The 22,355-nt window shown below is 45.5% G+C and overlaps 1 non-coding gene across 1 annotated transcript; it reads right to left on the reverse strand.

Annotated features, from left to right (window-relative positions):
• Positions 1-9,239: 9,239 nt before the first annotated feature.
• TRNAP-AGG (transfer RNA proline (anticodon AGG)) lies at positions 9,240-9,311 on the reverse strand. The gene has a single exon. It is a non-coding gene; the product is annotated as a tRNA-Pro (tRNA).
• Between the last annotated feature and the right edge of the window lie 13,044 nt (positions 9,312-22,355).

Below are 22,355 nucleotides of genomic sequence, written 5' to 3' on the forward strand. Positions count from 1 at the left end.
GGGAAGTAGAGAGTGACCAATTGCGTATATATGGGGCATTAAACCTTTAACGCTATCGAGTCATACACTTAAGGCGGAGCTTAACTGTCTCCTCCGATTTTTTTAATCGAGAGTTTTTCAGTCCATGAACACGCGCGTTTTTCATTTAACCTGATGGCTGCAACCGTGACGAAAATTACATGTGAGCAAGACAGCAATGCTGCACTACCAGAAGTGAGAAACAGAAAAGGAATGCGACCACATCAGCGAGAAATTTCATTTGATAATGTGATCGTCATCTTGGCACATGCCTTGAATACTTTAGTTCAATGTTTAAATTTTTTTCCTGTATTTTTCGTGCTATTGTGACTGACTGACTGACCTGACTGACTGACCTGACTCACTGACTGGCTGACAGACTGACCTAACTGAATGACTGACTGACCTGTCTGACTGACTGACTGACTGACTGACTGACTGACTGACTGACTGACTGACTGACTGACTGACTGACTGTCTGACCTAAATGACTGACCTGACTGACTGACCTGACCTGACCTGACCTCACTGACTGACTGACTGACTGACTGACCTGACTGACTGACTGACTGACTGACTGACCTAACTGACTGACTGACTGACCTGACTGACTGACTGACCTGACTGACTGACCTGACTGACTGACTGACCTGACTGACTGACCATAATCACATAACAAGCTTTGGTCAGATGTCGGTGTTTTGTGAAGAAAAGAAAAGAAGAGCGAGAGAATCAAGAAAAGAAAGAAAAGAAGGAAGGAAGGAAGGAAGGAAGGAAGGAAGGAAGGAAGGAAGGAAGGAAGGAAGGAAGGAAGGAAGGAAGGAAGGAAGGAAGGAAGGAAGGAAGGAAGGTTAACTAGACGGAGGTCGCGGTAGGCTATCACTTGCGGGGAGGAAAGGAAGATGGAACAAAGAAAGGAGAGGGAGAGTCCATGGAGTCCTTAGAAAGGGAAGAAGCGTGTGACAGGCCTTCAGAGCTGACGATCGCCGAGGTTACCGGAGATATAAGAAAGACTGCGTAAACTCTACGCTGAGGGCAAAATGAACGAGGCCGCAACGGCATTACACAACGTCCAATTACAGGACGCATTTAAACTGCGGTGATGTCGGGGGCTATAGCAGCGCCTGGAAGATGATGCTCTTTTACCTCGCTCACTCAGGTTGGCTTCCCCAAGACAGCTAGCCGTATATAGGTTGCTATTTTGCTTGAAAGAAAGTAGCCAGCAGAGTATTGAATATTCCAGCGAATCTTGCTTTAGGCTGTGTTTGAAACTCGACTTCTTTTTACTGAAGTGCGTGTTCATTTTTTTTTTTACCCCACAAGCTGTTTCAGGGTCTCTGTCCCGACGGGAGTGTGTTGATTTACCTTGTTCATCATGGCCGACTTCACCGTGCGATGATAACATGGGGGGCACAAAGCTGGGAGCTGATACATCTGGCGCACACGGATGGTTTATTTTCAATTATCTCGAAGAAAGTGAGCAGTTCCAACCGGCCGGTTTTTGCAATTTCCATTAGCGAGGAACGGCTCTGAGGCAAGACAAAGAACCGCAGCGGCAGATACTGCAGAATGCAGGCAGATGAAGTTGCCCTCCAAGGGATCGTGATGGAAAGCGCAGCGGGACGAGATCAACGTCGCAAGGTATGAGTTCAAGGCAGGCTAAAAAGAAAAAGCGAATAAAAGCCTCGTTCTTCGCCGCGCTTACGGTAGGGTTTCTGCTTTGCAGTCGGCTGTGCTACACTCTAAACTCGAATACGCCTATATGGGAGTTAAAAGGGAGTATTCTTTCCTCTAGGGCGCTGCCTCTTTTAAAAGGGAATGCACTAGAGGACTGCCTTTTTACTCCTTTCTGTCTGCAGTATAGTGCAAGGTAAGACTCTGAGGCACTGTTGATGACTTACACTGCGAGCCAAGAATGGTGTAAAAAGGGACTAAATGCGCTACCGAGTTTTGCAGAGGAATAGTTAGCCCGTGGAAAGATTATACCTATGGCTGATATCAGCTCGTATTTAGTCTTACGGGAGTTACTATTTGGGAGACTAGTGGTTGTGGCCACGCAGTCAGTCTCGGAAATGACTAACACCAGTAGCATATCTTGTTCTCTCTGGCTTATTAGAGTGAGTTGATCCTGTATTGGAAGTTTTTAACACTTTCATTTTAAATTTAGTTGTTGGTGATAATCATATTGTTTGTATGGTGTAAGAACGCTATACACTATTTGGACAGCTTGAGACAGTGTACTCGATAGTACACACACAATCGGTTTACCCGACGCTGGACCTGTCACCGCATCACCTTAAGGTCGTCGACTGAATTCTCTGTCAACATCGTCACGAGTGAAGCTTCGACGCATGCCATGTGTTGTGTAACTGGTTTCTTGGGTCAGCTCGACATGACATCATTGTTCTTTTTTTTTTTTTTGGGGGGGGGGGGGGGGGGGGCTGATCGTGCCTGTTGGGTGCGTGAGTATTGGATTGAGCGGGTGCAGTTAGTGCACATCGCTTTTAGTGATATTTCTTTGCTGGGGCCGCTGAGCCACTCAGACATTGTACACTTCACCACTGTCACTTTATTTATGATATCCTGATTAGCGTTGCTTACACACAACCTGTCATAAACGAAGAAATTTGCAGAGGATATAGTTAGAGCTCGCACACTGTGATGAGAGACTCTAAACAAAAAAGAGTAAGAAGGTAGTGTGCTAGAGGACAGCTTATTCTCTTTTCACTCCCATACAGGTGTATTTTTGTTTGAGTGCACGTGCAAGCAGTTGCCACAAATCAGGTTCATGCGCCGAAATCTCTCACCCACGCTTGCGTTTTTGTGGAGCACGCTTGCATGTGCAGAACCTGAATTCGTGTACTGATGTCACTGGTATCGGTATTCGTGTCATTGTATTGGTATATGTGCCATTGGCGTGCGTACTTGCAGCAGGACACAGAACAAGTGCAGCTTTCTTGGAGACCACTTTTAATAGCGAAGCAACTGTGGAATATAGTGAGATACTGTTACGAACATAGCGACGGGAATGGCCTAAACTTCCGATGCGCAGCAAAATCTTGCTTTTAATGTTTGTCCTCCGCTCGCACTTAGTTTAGACTGCCATAGAAAACGGATGGGGTGCGTTTTTAAAAAAAGAAAAAGATAGCAGGAAACTACAAACGTTCCGAGCAGCGATGGATGGCTGTGAGGATGTATTGATTATGGTGAAATCTTATATAAATGCGAAAAAATTGCGTTCATAAAGAGTTTAGCCTTAAAGAAAAAAAAAAGCGCTTGTCCAGAATTTCTGCGTGTGAGAATGAGAACTGACTACTAAAAAAAAAAAATCTACTCTTCGCCCTCTTAGAGCCACGGCAAATATCAACAAATGGGCGTCGAGAGCATGGTATTACCCTCATTCCTCAAGAGCTGAATGACAATGTTTTCTGCAAGTCGAAAGCGCATCGGTATCGCTTATCCCGGAGAACCTTCTCCGTGCTATTACTGCTGTAAATGAAACGCCGAAAACGTCATGCTTAATTGCGCACTATCAAGCTACTTCAGAATACCGACATCCGATTTTAATTATTTCTTTAAATCAACGAAATTGAACGCCAGATTTAATGACTTCCCTGAAGCATTCAAGTTTGAAGAAGCATTAAACCCCACGAAATAAGGCACTCTCACTGATTATTAATGGGGCAGCCTAAAGTTTTTCTTTGCAAATGACTCTAGAACGGTTTCTGTTTCTTTTTTCCACTGCCTCCGTGATTAATAAGACTGCGCGTCCTGACTTGTACCTAAGCCCGAGGCATCGCTTGTGAGGAGAAACTGCCGCGCTTTCTCGGGGACCCAGCTAATAGAAGCTAATCGTTTTGGTTCTACTGATAACTTGCTGGACATTGTCCAATCAATGTATTGCGATGTTGTCCATGCAGCCTGCAAATAAATAAAGTTGCTCCTTAATTCCAACAGTGGCTGCGTACTGCACCGTAGTTCTTAATTAAAAATGCAGATGATGGCGAGAAAAATGGGAAGAATGAGAGAAAAAAAATAACACAAAGAAGGCAATAGTGAGTCGACTTTGTACCTCGGGCCAATAATAACCTAGAATCCGTAAATTCAGCAGGAAGGTTGGGCTCATTGAAATTTCTAACAGGGACGTCGACCATAAGGTAGTAACGGCAATTTTATTTGTACGTTTATTGTCCAGCATTGTGCAAGTTCTGAGTTCTATTCTGCAATTCGGAGCGTTTACAGAGATAAAACCTTTTGACACACCTTCACCGTCAAAAAGAGTGATGTAGGCGGTAACACCTAGATCGTCCCCATAATCCACGTTGAGTTCTTTGTAGGGCGAATGACTTTCCCTGACATTCGGTTATTTCTGCCTTGTGAGCCGTCGCGGTGGCTTAGTGGCTATGGAAATGAGATGCGCATGCAGACCAACGTCGCGGGATGGAATCCCGACTGCGGCGGCCGCTGTTCAACGGAGGCGAAGCGCAAATGCAGCCATGAGTTCGGGGTGTCAGCGCACGTTAAACGTGCATAGATGGTCGAAATTATCCCGGACACAACCGCTATACAATGCTGTTTATAGGCCCCCCTCCCAAGAAACCGCTTCGAGAACTTAAGTCCTACACACCATACTCACGATACTACTGCCTTGTTCCAGCCACGACAATGTTATGCCTGCAGATTCTTTGAGTTAGTTGCTCCAGCTGACTCAAGTCCACTGCCGATTACGTTTTTCGCTTTCTTGAGTCCGCTCCGCCTTGTTCTCAGCTTTGTGCGTTACGTATCTTTCACGTGACCATTTCCTCTTTTCTAATCCGGCTAAAATATTCTCCAACTCGCAACTGCTTTCCAGTCCATTTTCTTTTTATCCGTTACAACGTTACCCTTACGTAACCATTTTCTTTCCTCCCATCTCGGCAGTGTTCTTAGGAACGTTTTTTTTTGTTTTCTTCTTTTGTTAGCCTCCCAGTTTCGGCCTCGTAGGTGCTGGCAAGATGCATCGATTTTGTGCTTGTTTTTACAAGACTCATTTCTCCTACTTGCCTTGTTAAAATAACGGCTGTTTTACGTGACCACTCTGATAGAGGATAATAGAAAAAAAGAAAAGTCACAATCCGTTAAGATATAACGCCTTGTTATTAGCGTGACATTCCTAAGGAATTAAACGTTCAGTTTGGCAAAAAATTGCTGCTTGCCAGTGAAGCTATAAAATGAATATCAGCTCAGTTTTCATCATGAAAGTTACAGAGTGGTGGAAAAATAAAAATAGAAAGAAAAAGAAAGCGAGAAAGAGAGAGTAAACATTTGAAGAAAGAACAATCTATGCATGCTGTTCCGGCATTCCCTGAAAATTGATGCTGTATGCATGGATGGCTTTCTGGAAACTGCGCGATCATTGGAGCAGAAGTGCGCGTCTTATAAAACTTTATTTTTAATATTTAAATAAAATTTGCCTTATTGTACATTGGTGCATTTGCATTTCAGTTGTAACTTCTTGCTCCAGAGGTCAGATCATGCAGCAGAACGGACGCGCTCGGTATATTCATTATAAGGGAGGCAAAACACATTCCGCTACCTCCAAAAGCACTTCGGCGCACTACGAGATAAAAAAAAAAATCTTGAATAGTGTAATTGAAGCGGCGCTCAATCTGCAGTCCTTCGATATTCGGCTGTCTGGAACAGGCGTTCAGAAAGCTCCAGTACTCAAAAGAGAAAGAAAAGGAAAAGAAGAAAAAGTCGAACGCCATTCAGAGAAAGTCGAAAATTCCCGGACAAATCGCATAAATGAATATAGTGCTTGCAGCAGGCGGATTGCCTAGAATTAGAAAAAACTGCGTCTTTCTTCGCTTGTCGTAAATGCATGGTTCAACGAAGACTTGTTACTTGCTTGGTGCATTCAGCTCAACTTTCTTTTCGCGCAATGCATCCTGAGCTAATAAGAGTAAAAAGGATGCGCGCAGAGATGCAGTGATCGTAACGATCAAGGTATTTGTAATTACGTATGAACTGGAACTTTTATGCTGTTCACTTGCATATAGCGCAAGCAGAAAAATCAATACGCTATGCTTTGAGGCAATTTCTGCGTATAATAAGAGGGTTAGTGGGCATGGTTTAGTCAAGGATAGCCTTTAGAAAAAATGTCAGTCGTCTTTTACTGGTGAAAAAAAAAAAAGCTTAATTGAATGGCGGCGCAATTTAATAACAGGCAAAAAGGATAAAAGCTGCATGGACGACATTTAAGTCCCTTTATCACGGACATGATTCCACGGCTGCGGCTGTCAGGGTGAAAACTTTCTATGAACGCTTATATAAGAGCAGGAACAAAGACTGGAATCGAAACTTTAGCTTCGCTTTAAGGGTATGAAGCGATAGGATAATGAGTTAACTATTCTATATACAGAATTGGTTTTTCTCTACAATACATTCATAGATCCCTGGAAGTCCTCAAACTAATCCTAACGCAATGATGAAGCCGTTAAACGTTGCGCCACTGCCCTGCGATGGCAGGTGCTGCTAACTGTGGGCCTTGTGTGACCCAGGTTGCTCTTCCGGAGCCATGAATTATTAATTTAACTGCCGCTTGCCAATGTGGGCAGTCTAGCGCAATCCGTTGGGCAGGTTGTGATGACGACGTATGATCACGTGACCCAGGTTTCTCCCTGCCTTATAGGTTGCTTTTCTGGGGATTTTTCGTAGATTTTTCGCTCACGGTCAATGACACCGACGCCGGATTTCCTGCGACACGAGCTCCCTAACACTATCACGTAAAAAAAAAAAATAACTTCTGGAAAACCTTTGCTGGTCAACTAACCGGAAACAGCTATATCCTGATTGGTTTTTGGCTCGAGTCGAGAAGCGGGCTCTAGCTCCGAAGGCAGATAAAAAAAATATTCAAAGCCCGAGCTGCGATCGCGTACGTCCACGAAGTGAACTAAGCGTCAGTGCGTGTGCTTTCGGAATAGCACATGCGTGCTGCCGATAAGCCGCCCGATAGGCTTCAAAACGGGGTACAGTATCGCAGACGTGAAAGGCCATCTCCTCGGTTATCTGCCTACAGGCGTGATACAAAATGTATACCTTGCGCCGACTGCCATGATGTTTACGCGGGTGAAACGGGTGAAGGGTAGTCACGTGACGAAGGTCATAATCGTACGCGCTTAGAAGCACATTTCGTACACTAGGATAACGCCACTGCCACAGCGGAAGAGTCCGTCATCGCAATCGCTACTGTGACCATTGATTAGCCTGCAAGTGTCAACACTATGAATAACATAGACGTAATAATGTCGGCAACGTACTCACAATCATTATTCCCCATAATGCGGAACTAAGTGATGACATACTTTTCACCCACCTTTGTGAGCAAGGAACCTGAACGCTCTTCCGAAACTTTTCAGAATTTACCGTCGACTTGGCCAGTGATTGTAACTTTCCTGTGAGTTCACAGCAAAGAGTGACAATACAGTTCCCAGATGATAACAGTGTGGTGTTGTTTTTGGCGTATGGAACATAAAATGAGAAATTAAGGCTTGAGGATGATCATTATAATGCAAGGAGCTGCTAGCTAGCGCATGAAGAGTAGCGCCGCGCAGTTTGATAAATGATTTCCTTCTCGGAGAAATTAGCTGCCGCGTAAACCATTTGTACTCGTTGAAATGAATACATTTTAAAGAAATTTAGCGTCACCACAGTTATAACTCCGGCATCAAGGCAAAAATGGTTGAGTGTCGTAATTAATAGTGCCTGCCAGGCGAACAGCACGCTTTAGTAACGTGATATCCCTATCCTTCCTGTCGCTGTAAAAGGCTCGTAATTAATGCGGTTTAGTCGGCGCCCAAATCGTCGCAAGGGTTTCTGCTGTGCCTTGTTCTCTTTCTAGTTTGTGGAGATGATCTCGGTGGCTCATAAATCATGATTAGGTTGCATTCCAAGCATTGCGTTTTTATGGAAAGAAAATCAATACTAGCGTACAGACTGTATGCAACGAAAACTAATCGTGACATTTAATTTTGTCACGAAGCACGGTCGACTCAAAAGGTTGAAAGCATAAACGCGATCATTTTAACTAGAATGAGAGATTGGACAACTGAATAAGCTTATTGAGTGAGATTTTATGTTTTCCTGTATTTAAACTGAACCGCTTATTTACGAGTATAATTTTTATTACTTGAGCTATAACAGGAATCTAGATTTCTCCTGTCCTAGCCACGAAAACAACATTATAAAGGGATTTGCAATAACTTAATGCAGTTTTCGGTTCTCATCAAACGCGTACCTAGTTTAGCAGCACACCTCTTTGGGCTTGTTGGTGCCTACTGAATAAACAAACTGTACGCACCAGAAAATGAGAACACAGATACGGAGACTTTCGTTTCCATTTCTTTGTCCTCGTATTTTTCTGCGCTAAAGTTTGTTTACCAACGTACCTAGTCCTCCAGTATGTTCACTTTGCCTGAAACAAGCATTAGAGTAGTTTAGTGGCCTCTTTTACAGCCGTTGGAAGCGTACTGTTTCTTTTACGTCGCATCATTAGAGGTCAGGAGAAATATAAGCTGAATGTGTCAGGCTGCGGGGCTAGAGTTTTGTGACGCGTGATTTTTGAATCACTTTGCATCGGAAAATTTAATCACAGAAGTCATATGCGGGGCTACGCACCTGTTATGACGGGCAGTTATATTGCCCAATGACGGCAAATTAATAATCAGCGGCCACTTTCGTTGTAATTGCGCATGTTGCTTCTTCTCCCAATAAATTAAAAAGAAGCAACTCACCAGCACTAATGTTCCTTTGCACAGCTAGTGTGAGAAGACAACTAGACGGATATTTAGGGAGCACTTAAACGGTAGCTGTTTCGAGCAAGGCACTAAGAACCAGGAGTTATATACTGATAAAGTAGACTGACACACGCTTAACACAATAACAAGGAGGAGGAGGGAGAGAGACATGAATACAGGAGAGACATAACGAGGGTTTAGTGACGTTTCGACTGGGGAATTTGCATAACATAATAAATTATTGTTGCCAGGAATAAGTTACAGGCGGTAGCCTTGCCGCATGTTCAGAGACTATGTGGCACAAATGTTTGAGAATAGCTCTGTACAGCCGATACACGGTCCGGTTTGATGCACATGCGATAGCACTGCTGACAAGGTTTAGAAGGACAAAAGGCAAAAACAAGTAAAGACGACAGGCGCTCGATTCCATTAAAAAAAAAAAAGCACGGGCTCGTCCGGGATTTGAACCCGGGACCTCTCGCACCCTAAGCGAGAATCATACCCCTAGACCAACGAGCCGGTTGATTGCAGGGGCAATAAGCACTACTGACAAGATTGAGAAGGAGACGAGGCACAAAAGTGTAGAAGGGAGGCATTTGATTCCTTTAAAATTAAGAAAACAAGCGAACAGCGACTTGTCCGGGATTCGAACCCACGATCTCTCGCACTCTAAGCGAGAATCGACCTCTAGACCAAGGAGCCTTTTTTCTTTGTTTATTACTTATTGGTTTCTCTCTCTCTCTCTCTCACACACACACACACACACACACACACACACGCACGCACGCACGCACGCATGCACGCACGCACGCACGCACGCACACACGCACGCACGCACGCACGCACACACACACACACACACACACACACACACACACACACACACACACACACACACACACACACACGGCGGAGTGTGCGGCTACCCGTTAGCCCATTCAAGAGACCCCTCCAGGCAGCCGTCGCGCCAGCCCTGTACCGCTTGACACCCCGGCACATCGCTTCAGTCGGAGGATCCAGGGACTGCCTCCGGAGGTTGGACGATTAGAGAGAGGCGCCATGGCGACAGCCGCTCCTCCTTCTCTGCAAATCGCCGCTGCCACGCCATCCCACTACACCTTGCAGACTCCGCGAATTCCCAACACGTTCCGTGGTGAACTTTTTGAGGATGTGGAGGACTGGTTACTTCACTCTGAACGCGTAGCTGCGTTTAACCAATGGGACGATGCAGCCAAACTCCGCAACGTTTACTTCAGCCTCGAGGATGGTGCTCGCATCTGGTTTGAAAACCGAGAGGATGTTTTAAACTCCTGGCGAGAGTTCCGTCGTCGGGTGCTGGAGGACTACACCAGCGTGGATCGTCGCGAACGAGCTGAGCGCGCACTTGAGTCCCGCATCCAGCTGCCGAACGAAAGTGTTCAGTTGTACAGAGGGCAAAACGCATATCTAGAACGAGCGAACTGTCTATTCCGCACCTCCCGAAGCCGCTGCGACCAGGAAGTCAGAAAATAAGAACGAAATCCTATAAGTTTAACTGCACATGCTTACATCCAGACCATTTTTAACCAAGGTTTATCTATAGATATCGCGTGTTAAGCCTGAAACACGCTCAGAACGTGTTCTAGACAAGCGTTTTGCCCTCTGTATACGTCGAGGACATCACGCGCCTCTTCAGGAGAGCTGATCCGGCCATGCTCGAAGAAAAGTAGCTCCGGCATTTGATGTGTGGCGTCAAAGAACAGCTGTTCGCAGGCCTCGTGCGCAGCCCACTATCGACCGCTGCTGCATTTTCACATTTGATAGGTTGTGCGCTAAAAAGACGTTCACAGGAAAAAGGATAGAGACGATCCTTCTTCCTGTGAACGTATTTTTAGCGCACAATCTATCAAATATGAATATGTACACTGTTAGAAAAAAAACACCCAAAAGGGAGTAAATGGCTTGTCCTCTAACGCACACCCAAAAAGGAGGTTTTTTTACTCCATATGTATGGTGTTTTTTATTTACTCCCTTATATAAGGGAGTTATTAAGAAGTGAAAAGGGAGTAAATTTTTTACTCCCTTATAGAAATGGAGCCCGAAAATGGCGTGATGTTTATAGTTTATTTATCCTCATTCAGGCTCATTATTACAGTGACAGTGGTGGAAACGGGCAGTAGCTCTGCGGGCCGCCGGCAACCCAACTTGGGAAACTGCGCTGCTTTAATGTAACTCCGCGTCCCGCATTCTATTCGCCGTCTGCAAGCCTAGCGGCGGCGTAGCCGGCAGGAGTCGTCTGCTTGTCGTCTCCCTTTGCTGTACGAGCTCGTTTGGTTGGCCGTGTTTGCAGATAAAGGGATGTAACATTATAATCAATAGTTCAAAACTGAGAAGGAGTTGCTGAGTAGTTGTCACGGTCATGCACCACGCTATATTTGACTAAAAACCAGAACAGAAAAGTTGAAAACATCCCTGATGGTAGTTTGGAATGGCAGTGTTTGCTTCCATATTCACTTCATTAAGGCTTGGCTTTTCAATATGACTGAGGAAAAATATAGCTTCATGAGCTCAACCAAGAGCTCAGGGTTGACACTATTTTCTATCACAGTTCCATGTTAATGAAACACATAATCTGCTGCAATACATTGCGAGGGCCACACTGAAAAAGGCCTGTGAGAATTAGGCCTAAGCCGGGGCTGTAACGGGGTGGCGACACAAACAAAGGAAAGTTGGGTATGGCTATAGCACTCGAGGCTTCACAGGAGCAATTAAATTATGTACTGTACTGTAGCGGAAAACGGCGACAAGCCGATATCTTGTGCCGCGGCAGGCGCCCGTGAAGGAGCAGAAGTGAACGGAGATCCAGCGACGATGGTAACCAAGCGGTCTTCACTCACCGCCATTATCAGACGACTGACCAGAAGCAAATGAGACGCTAGGTGGCGGGGCGGATTGCACAAAATGGTGTTTTTTACTCCATTTCGGCACTGGTGGAGTATTTGGCACAATTAACTCCCTTTCTAGACTGGAGTAAATGCTGGTAAATCCTCATTTTAACTCCATTATTCCCTCATGGGAGTAAAATGGAGGACAGTCCACCTTTTTCACTCCCCACTCATGGAGTAAATGTTTTCACAAATGGAGTAACAAGGGTGTCGGCCACCATTTTTACTCGATTTGGGTATATTTTTGTTTACAGTGTACCAACTAGCCCGTCAAAAAGCCTTACTTTTGCAGCATTCCTTGCCGAGGCCACATCGATAGAAAAGGTCCTGCAACAACGTTCTGCGACTTACAACCGGCCCGTGCATGCTGCTGCAGTCACCGAATCGTTTACTACCTCCGGAAGCCACCCTGACGATTTCCGCGAACTGATTCGCACCATCGTACGTGAATAGGTCCTGAAATTTTGCAGCCCTTCGCAGCCTGCGCTGGGTTCGATTTCGGCTCTTGTTCGCGAGGAGGTGCAACAGGCGTTCAGGGCTCCTACTGTCGAAACATTCCCTCTACCGGGAGACTACCACCGCCCCACCTATGCTGAAATTGCGAGGCACCGGGCTGCAGTTTCGCCACCACTGTTTCCGGTAACGCCTCCTGTGCAGCTGTCCTCAGTGCCACCAGTGCAGTATTTCGACGATCGCCGAGCGCCCTTGCGGAAGGTCGATGTCTGGCGCACACCTGACAACCGGCCACTCTGCTTTCACTGCGGAAAACCAGGCCGTCTCTACCCCGCACCTCCACCAGACTGTAGCGTACTTGTTAACGAAGGGTGCTTTAATACCAGGCACGAAGACTGACTAGGCCAGGCAAGCTGAGGCAGCAATGGCGACCGATCCCTCACAGTGCGAGCCCTACTTCGTCGTCGTCAGCTATATGCCACCTGGCAATACTACGTAGTACGTGGAAGCTTCAGAAAAGTGCAAGAAATGCGGAAATTATAAAAAATTTCCATATATATATATATATATATATATATATATATATATATATATATATATATATATATATATATATATATATATATATGGAAATTTTTTATAATTTCCGCATTTCTTGCACTTTTCTGAAGCTTCCACGTACTACGTAGTATTGCCAGGTGGCAATATATATATATATATATATATATATATATATATATATATAAGTCGACATGGTGGCACAGCTTTTCCTGCAAACTCATCAATCGGGCGTGACTAACTATGTGATGACCGCGGACAGGTAATTCACAGTCTTTTTCATTTCATCTTTATCTTCCGCACACCTGCACGAGGCTGCCAGCACCGGCGTACGGGGACCACCTAACCCGTTAGTTCCTTTGTTCGCTTTCTTTTGTTCATATTTGTCTGGCGTAATTCTTTTACACTGTATCTGTCTTCGCTAAACAAATGATGACCGCCGTTGTCTCCATTATCCTGTACGAGCAGCGCACCCGGTTTCCACAGCACGTGCGCAGTGTACACGTATGCGGTGATCTCGCTACCGGGTCGTTAAGTCCTACATGTTCCTCTCCGTGTCTCGGTCACCCATCGATCTATTTAGTTTATGTAAACCAGGAAAACGAAGACGAACTCACTTTACGAGTTGTATGGTTTTGGTCACGGCATGCTTTTCCGCACAAATGTCGAGTATGCAGGAAAGCACCTTTTTCTTTTTTTTTCTTGTTACCTAGTGTGGTGTTGGCGTTGCACGGGAACGCTAGATGGCTGTTGATGGCCAGTCTAGGTAACTAACGTCCATAAAGGCTGTTAAATAGCCTCGTGTGCACGGTACCCTTACTTACCGTCAGTTGGCGGCTCCGTGGGACATGTTTACGCAGCGGTGGCGGTCTTCACATGGGTACGAATTAGAGACAGAGAGCAAGAGCTGAGATAACGTAAGAGGCAACGTTATAGAGTTGGAGACAACAAGTTACAGACAGCTTTCAGTGGCCACTGGGAGTGCCTGTGCGAAATCAGTACAGAACAGAAAGAGGTACCAGAGGAAAGCTAATCACGGTGTTGTTCCCGCTGTTCAGGCGATGAAGTCAATGACTGTACATGTACCAATCAGTTCGAGCCATGCAGAGCTAGACCCTTAAAGGATAACTGCGCTAAATTAAAGAGGTTGTTTCTCTTTATCCGCGCACATCTGTACAGATGCAGTTTCGGGGGCAGAATGGGTGCACTGAATTTTCAGCAAATATATTGTTACTCACCTATTGACGGCACAAAAATTCGCGGCTTTTGCAGATTTGTGTGGCAAGTTCAGGTGGCCTTTTAACTCTCCCAGCGACTAAAGTTTTAGTTTGTGCTAGAGACCCTTACAAGTATTTATATAGACAGTCTTTCGACTGCCCCGGCGCGGTGGCTCAACATGGTATTTATTACAGTGATGTAATGTTCTATGTACATGAGCTATATACAAGCCATTATGAAAACAGTGGTAAACAATACATATTCAAAAGACCATGCACTAGAAAAGGGGCAATGCAGAGCACATCACTAATAGTGAGTGCCACTCCGGTTCGTACTCAGTCTGGGCATACACGTCTCTTAGATGAACAACCATTCGACTGAAGTGATCCTTTGTAGACACAACAGGCTCAGTGGTTACGGCGCTCGGCTGCTGACCCGAAAGATGCTGGTTCGATACCGGCTGCGGTGGCTGAATTTCGATAGAGGCGAAATTCTAGAGGCCCGCGTGCTGTGCGATGTCAGTGCTCGCCAAAAACCCCAGGTGGCCGAAATTTCCGGAGCCCTTCACTACGGCGTTCCTCATAGCCTGAGTTGCTTTGGGACGTTAAACACCAATAACCAATAACCAATAACCAAACCAGTCCTCCGACTTTCTATGGACTTTTGGCAATAAAGTCTATGGACTTTCTACAGTCAAATTTTATAGACTAGTGCATAGACAATACAAAGTCTATAGACAGTCTATAGGCCATACACTTTTAACAGACATTTATCTATAGATAGACTATAGACTATGAATAGAAAGAAGGAAATATCTGTAGGAAGGCAATAGAATCCATCAGAAGCCTACGGAAAATCTATCTATGGAAAAGCTACAGATACTTTTTGTAAGGGGAGTGAAAAAAAAGAATAAAAACGCCAAGAACGGTCGTTTTCAGAATCTTGAGCTCTTCACGCTTCAGTGACGAGATGACTAAAGCTACGTCTCATGTGCGGTGCAAATAAAAAAAATATCTAAGCAGAAATTCGGTGCTAAGTTTAAGCTTTTCCACGTAACCAGAACAACTGCTACGTAGAAACTAAAACGAAATTGACCACCAGGTCGTAAATAATAAGAACGGACAAGTTGTGACGTCACAATCCGGCTGTTTCTATAGATCGCGCGTCCGAAATTAGGTACCCAAATATGGACCGTCAAAAAAAAAAAATAAGTTGAGAAACAACCCGGGAGCTCGAGGTAACCCGCAGAAGACTGCCAGGTGTGTCGCAAACTAGCCTTCGGTACCTGCTACGCGCCTTCGAATCCCGGATCGTTAAAAAGTCATTAGCCGGAGGTGCGCGCCTTCCCGTAGCCAATTTGCAGCTTCTGTAATTAACAGCGTACCAGATAATCTGCCTTGACTGGCGGGTAGCTACAGCGTAGCTGGCGAACACCCCTTCCCCAACCGTTTCTGATACACTCCCCGCTGAGAATGTTCTGCTGCCGGTGGGTTGGTTGTCTTTTTTTGTTCGCAGTGGCTTTTTATGGTGACGGTGTCTCACTGGACTCGGGAGAAAACTGCACTCCCTTTTGGGCGTAGCGGTGGCGGTGGCTGTCGCCACTCCGAATCGTAAAACACGGATCTGCCAGGGCAGCGTGAAAGTTTCGGGCGCAAGATAGAGCCGAGCCGTGTGAACAATAAAATCTTTCTTTTTTCCCCGGGCCACCGCCACGTGCGGTTGTAAACAACGTCAGTACGTAGAAGCTTCAGAAAAGTGCATGAAATGCGAAAATTATAAAGAAGTGCGATTATGCACATGTTCCGTTCGAGAAGTCACGAAGGCGGAAAGTAACGTTTTTAGCGTTATTACTAAAAAATATTTTGTCTGAGAACTTGTTGCGAAACCGCGAGCGGAAAAGAATTGGGAATGGGGACATGCACTTGCTGACGCACAGGTCGGGCAACGTTGAAGTCGCAGGGGAAATAACGGGGCGAGTGTATTTAAGCTCGTCTTGCTCTCGTCTCGTTTTATTTCGGCTGAACTCACGTTACTCCACTCTATATCCTCTCTGAGCGCAATGAGTGAACGGTTCTTGTCAGCTGCCTAGACTTTTTTTCCCCAAAAGCTAAAGTCCTTTCTGCGCAAATTCTTAAAATTTGTTTGTTTTCCTCTTTTGGCGATTCAAAGTATGCTTCTCACATCTGATATTCTTTCTTCGGCATGCAAGCAGCGAAGGGTCATAAATTTCTTCGCTTAATGTCGAAACTATTATTTTAGCTCCATACTGTAAGAAAGCATACTTCAAAATGTTTTCACTGGAATGACAGATGCAACGCGTACATTTATAGACTTCATCTTGTTTAGCACCCGTGCACGCCTTTTCATTTTGAGCGATAACATAAAAGCAGCATTTTATCGCAGCGGTTAGCGTAATATCCGCGATGGCCGAGCTGGCAATTATTTGGCTCAATGCATTGCTTTTTTCGTAGTCGTCTTAGCCTTTAATCCCTTACGCTTTTTATTGTCTCCGCGCTGAAAGTGAAAGAGAATATATTTAAAAATATGGGAGTGAGGTGAGTTTTTATTTTTCTTGGCCTTAACGTAGCCATGCGCATTTTGCTTAACACGAATGAAGAAAAAAAAGAGAGATAGAGCGAGTGAAAAACTGGGACGTCTTGGTAAGAATTTCAAGACGCCGCTGCTTTCCGCTCGTTGCGAATTGTTTTCACTCGGCATGATTCCACGCACAGAGAAGGACCCCGACTATACCGTCTCGGTGGTGGGCGTCTCGCAAATGTGCTGGCTGCCCAAGCCGGCTCGTAGTTTCGCTCTGAGAACTCTCGAGTGCGTCCTCGGAGCCGCAGCCATTCGCGAAGTGTCGTCGCTGCGGCTGTTGTAACATTCGCAAACGGCGTCGTCGTTTCGTCCAGCTCTGCTAGGCGAAGGCGGCTGGGGGGAGTTGCAATAAACGCCACTGCTCTGCTTTTCTCTTCAACGAACGCTGTGGCACTATAAAGGCTGCTGCTGCTGGTGTTTCTAAAATAAGAATAAAAAAAAATTACTCGACTGAAAGCGAAGCGTTTGTAGTGTTTGTAAAAATTAGGAAGTAGCAAGGTTGCCTCAAAGAAATGAACCAGCGCTGAAAGAAAACGCCTGGCGCAAATGTCCTCCAAAGAGCATGATGGGGAGTGTAAAATCGTACATTTGAGAATGAGGGAGGCCGGAGTGGGAGTGGATGGTAAGAGGCTGTTTGCGACTCTCCGAATAGCGAAGAGAAAATTAACAAAAGAAGGAATGAAAGAACGAACGGAAGGGAGAAAGAACCGAATTGAAAAATTAAAAATGAAAGAAAAAAAGATTAAAAGAAGGGAAGAAAGGCCGCGGCAGCTGCAAAGTGCGAGATGTAGCCGACTTGAAACGATCATGTTTTTTGCTTATTGCGGCAAGCAGAATGTTATTTTTTTAGAAATATAGCTACATTTAAGATATCATTCTGACCCTTATTGTCACTGAAAGGCTTAAATGGGTGGAGAAAGAGACAGAGAGAAACTGGCACAGGGTTGTCGACATTTGCCTGGTTGGCTGTGCTACGAATTTGGTGGTGGGCCGGAGTGTTAAAAGAATATCTTGAGAGTACGCAGAATGTTCATTTAAACTTTAGAGAATCTAGATACAGCACCGAGTCTGTCTACAGGCGGCCACAGAAGCCACCTGAGCTTAATTACTTAGCGTTACTCTCGTCGCCATAGTTACAGGATCTTGAATTCTGTAAACAGTCCGTTGTTCAATCACAGAAAAAGCGCGTTACGAACAGAAAGGCGTTGATGAAAAGTTTTCTTGCCCCCAAATCTAATTGGTGACCCGCGAGGAACCAAACGAGCGTTCATTGCTGTCGCATTAATAGCGAACACGGGTCGAACAAAACGCTGATCGATGCTCGCGATCTTCGTAAGAAAGCGAAGCACCACTCTGGTTCGCTAATATATTTTGACTTCTCTTGCAGCGACTGTCGATGCCAGCAAGTAATTATCAGTGTGCACCGACTCATCAGCGGGTGCATGCCACTAGAACTAGAACCGCCTTGCAGGCGTCATCTGCCAAAGACGCATGGCGGCAGATATTCAGAACGAACGACCTGGCAACAGTACTCTAGGTTGCTTATTTTTAATTTAAAAGTGGCACCGAAGCACCAGAAATACTCTAATGAGTCGCAAAGTATGGTTTCTTTTGTTCCTTCTTTCGCCTCTGGCATCAAGCGCCCGCTGGGCACGCGCATGGGAAGAAAGTAAATGTGTTCAGTGCACATACTCGGCGAAAAAAAAAAGAAACTTTATAATAAACGCAGCTAGATGGTTACGGGTCTAGGGGTTACTGCAGGACACAGCATTTATATTGGGACACACGCGACAAACCTTACGAAACCAGGGCGAGAAAGAACTCTTCCGTGGGTTAGAGCATAGAGAGCCTCGCTGGTGGTGACACCGTAACTTTTAGTTTCTCTGAACCCCCCCTCCCCTCTTGGCTCCACTAAAGTGTTACTTTTCATAGCTCTTTTTTTACCTCTCTCTCTTACTCCTGAGATTCTCGCGTCTGGGCGCCCCTCCGCAGCGCCGAGCTTAATCGCCGTGACAGGTTTAATGAGCATCTGTCACGGCCGCTCCTCGAATTCGGCGGCCCGTAAACTCTCTCCAATTTATATAGCGCCGCCAGCACGACGGGAACAAAAGCAGAGCGCGATTTAATTACTTCTTAATTCCTCCTCCTCCCCCCTACCCTCTCTCAGGGCGTCACCGATCGATCCTCAGGCTACATTAGCGCCTGCGTGGAGCAGGGCGGCGAGATTGCACAAGATTAAGGTTCCAACGTACGCACGCACGCATACTCCAGTGTCCGCCCAACACCGCCCCCATGAGTAGTTTGGTTCGTCCCCCTCCCCCATACCCAGCCATGTTCTCATCAGGATTGGAATTGGGCTTGACTTTGGTTTCTGAGGTTTTTGTTTCGGCTTGTGGGTCTGGCCTCGGCGCCGGGGTCAGTTTATTTTTTGTTATGTTTACTTGCTGACTTCACCAGCCCTGCAAAGTCTGGCCGAGGTGCGAGGCTGTTCGCGTTTGTTAATGGAGTTCTTTTTTCGAACTTTAACTTAATTTGGCTGAACAAAAAGGGCCGGAAGTTTGACAATCACGTTGGGCATGGGCGGTTTAATTGCTATTGATAAGAATACCGAAGCAAAACTACAGACAGGATGGCAGTGCTGCGTAGGAAGACACATAACACAAGCGTTAGGTTCAGGCCAGTGCTGTGGTCGAGCATGATTGAATGATCTACTCTTGAAAATCCTATCTGTCAGCCATCATAAAAATACATATATTGCCATGACGGAAGGAATGTTATTAGAAGAATGTTACCTGTTTCTTCAGAGGAGGGGGGCGGGGGGGTCTGAGATTGGTCTGAGTGTGCTGATAGCGGCCTGAAAGGTCTCTGCCACCACATAGTTTAGTGCCTGAAACAGGGCTTTTTGTTTTGACGTCGACTTCCCTTTACATTATCCTCTTGTCATGGATCGCACGAGCAATCTGTTTGCTAGGCAAAATATTTAGAAAGGCCCCCTCTTCTTTTTTTTTTGCGTGCGACAGAATGCATTGTTAAAGTTGACTGCCAGGTGTACAATCCTATAACAGCGCGAGCAGCGCTGTCCATGTATAAGAGAAAACTGCCCAAAACGCTTGCTAACTATTGAGACAGCTGCTAATCATTGACATCTGCTAACCTCTGAGAACAAATGTGAAGCTTTTCGAGTGACGAAGGCTAGCGATTTAGCCATGTCCGCATTGCTTGGACTCCGTACCTGTGTGTCAGGTCTCGTACAGTTGACGCTTCAGCGAATTTTCAGCGCATATTAAAGATATTCTTAAGTGGCCGATATTAATTCTGCTGCCTCCACTACGCTACGACCTGCCTTGTAGCCTGCATGTAAGTTTTTTATGCAAATATCTTGCCCATCGAATGCGCTCATGAGCACTAGCCACCGATATCAACCGACAAAATGCTTTCACATTGATCTTTCCTCGCTGTACAAAAATGAAATAAAAATAAAATATCCATATGAACACGAGATTAGGGCGCTCGGTTGTTACAAAGAAAGAAAGGCAGAGAAAAGCGCGTCGGGAAGAGGCATTAAGGTGGTACGGCTTTGTCGTGACGTGAATTCTTTTTTTTTTTCATAATACTTCGGAATGAAAATATGCTGAGGTTTGCCGGTAATCCGGAGCTTCATCTTGAGATTTATCTCTTGATGTCTCTCTGTACTCAACAACATTTCAATTCACTCAAAGCAAATAACGAAAAAATGAGAGTACGTACTGGTATACTGGACAAGAGACAGTCTTGAAAACAGTATAGCTGAGACCACTATAGCGATAGTTAGGTTCTGAGCCTGACATTTTGACATTGGGTTACTTCATGCAAATTCCACACACGGCATACATTGATTCGACGAAATGCCTTGATGTCTCGCAAATTTTTCTTTCTCAGCCAAGGTAATAGACGGTTATGCAAGCCTTTTATGCATACAGACCCCGAGGCCCATTTATTTGTCGTTCATTAAAGCCGTTAATAATAAAATCAAATTGGTTAGCACGCTCTCAGCTTGAAAATGCAGCTTTCCTCTGAGCATGTTCATTCCCCAGCCTGCTTGCTCCTGCGAAATTTAGGAATAAAAAGAAATCGAACCCATTTTAACGCGCCCCTTTCTTTAGAGTTATTGTCTTGCTCCTTATTCTGAACAGGTTCTCAGTTACGGCATCAAATTAAGCCGTTTTATTATTGATCGACGCCGCTGTGGATGGTCGTCATTTTACAAATACGAGCAACGATGTCAACACACCTTCTTTTGTTTGCGGAGTTGGCTGAAAGCCTCCTGCTTTTTTGCTCTCCGCGTTGCTTTTTGATAGAATCGTTATTTTACGTTCGTTTTGAGGATTTGCGTGAAAAATAGTGTTTGTTTATGTGCGAGCAAACACTGCTGCGCTGACGTTGATTGCAAAACAACCTCTTGCGTAGTCTGCAAACATTTGTTAGACGCCTTCCTGCCAGGACACTCGAGCATTAGGAGCCAGATAAAGGAATATTTTTTTTAGATGGCATAGAAACTGTCGAAAGCCTGCCGCGGTGAAGTACTGCTATGTTCCTGACGTAAGGCTCAGACAAAAAATGAGCGCCCAAGTGCTATACCTTTGATTGCGTTTTACCTTAACACAAAGGACAAACTTGTTTTGTGCTGGCTTTGACGTCGTCAACGTAAGAACTCTGACGCAAACTGTGTCATGACGGTTGCTGCGTCTTCTTCAAGTGTTGATATAAGCGCATGTTAATGAGTGCTATTGAATATACAATGGCTAGCTTAGAGCTTCATTTGAGCCTTCAGTTTCTACACGGAAATGATAGGGGCTTTGAGCAGATGACCTAGTTTGCTGATAAACCCTGTAGTGCCATTATTAATACCGAGACTGCTTGATCCGAGCGTCTTGCTACGCATCAAAGGGAATACAAGGGCATTTAAAATACCTATCCAACCTATCTCCTCTTGGTTCATTGATTCTTCCTTTGGATACCCTTTCTTTTGCAATACGGCAGCAACCTCTAACCGCAAGGACCTTGGACTTTCTAATGCAGGTCTGCGCATTTGGCAGTGCAGAACCACAGGCAGGACAATTTTTATGCAAAGCATACTACTTTAGCTACCACTTCAGCCCTTCACCGTGGTTATGCGCCTCCAAATCACGTGATACATGACGTCACACCACGTGACACGATGACGTCACGACAGTAGAGAAACGGGGGCCCACCTGGCGCCGTCGCTGTGGTTGTGCGCCTCCAAATCACGTGATACATGACGTCACACCACCTGACACGATGACGTCACGACAGTGGAGAAACGGGGGCCCACCTCGCGCCGTCGCTGTGGTTGTGCGCCTCCAAATCACGTGATACATGACGTCACACCACGTGACACGATGACGTCACGACAGTGGAGAAACGGGGGCCCGCCTCGCGCCGTCGCTGTGGTTGTGCGCCTCCAAATTACGCGACACGATGATGCTTCGCATTCTCTAGGCTTAACCAAGTTAAGCCTCAGCCATTTTTTTTTTATAGCAAGATGTTTAAGCAAGATGAATGACACATGCTCCTGCGCTCACTCATGACCTGCAGCGCATTCGGATTTAGTTAGCTGAGGTGTCGGCTTTAGAGTAAATCAGAGCGCTGTCATACAAAGCAAAAAAAAAAAATGCAAAAACTTTCAGGGCACTCTGTTCTTTTATTCTGTGTGCTCATACTGATTCGTGGCGTGAGCTCCTGCCACATCCTGTGCGTTGCAGCTCTCACTGAACGCAACAGAACAAAGGTGCGCGCCTATTAAAGCGACGTC

The sequence above is a fragment of the Amblyomma mixtum genome, chromosome 5, assembly GCF_055824585.1.
Source record: "Amblyomma mixtum isolate Tamu chromosome 5, ASM5582458v1, whole genome shotgun sequence".
Classification (NCBI taxonomy): Eukaryota; Metazoa; Arthropoda; class Arachnida; order Ixodida; family Ixodidae; genus Amblyomma; species Amblyomma mixtum.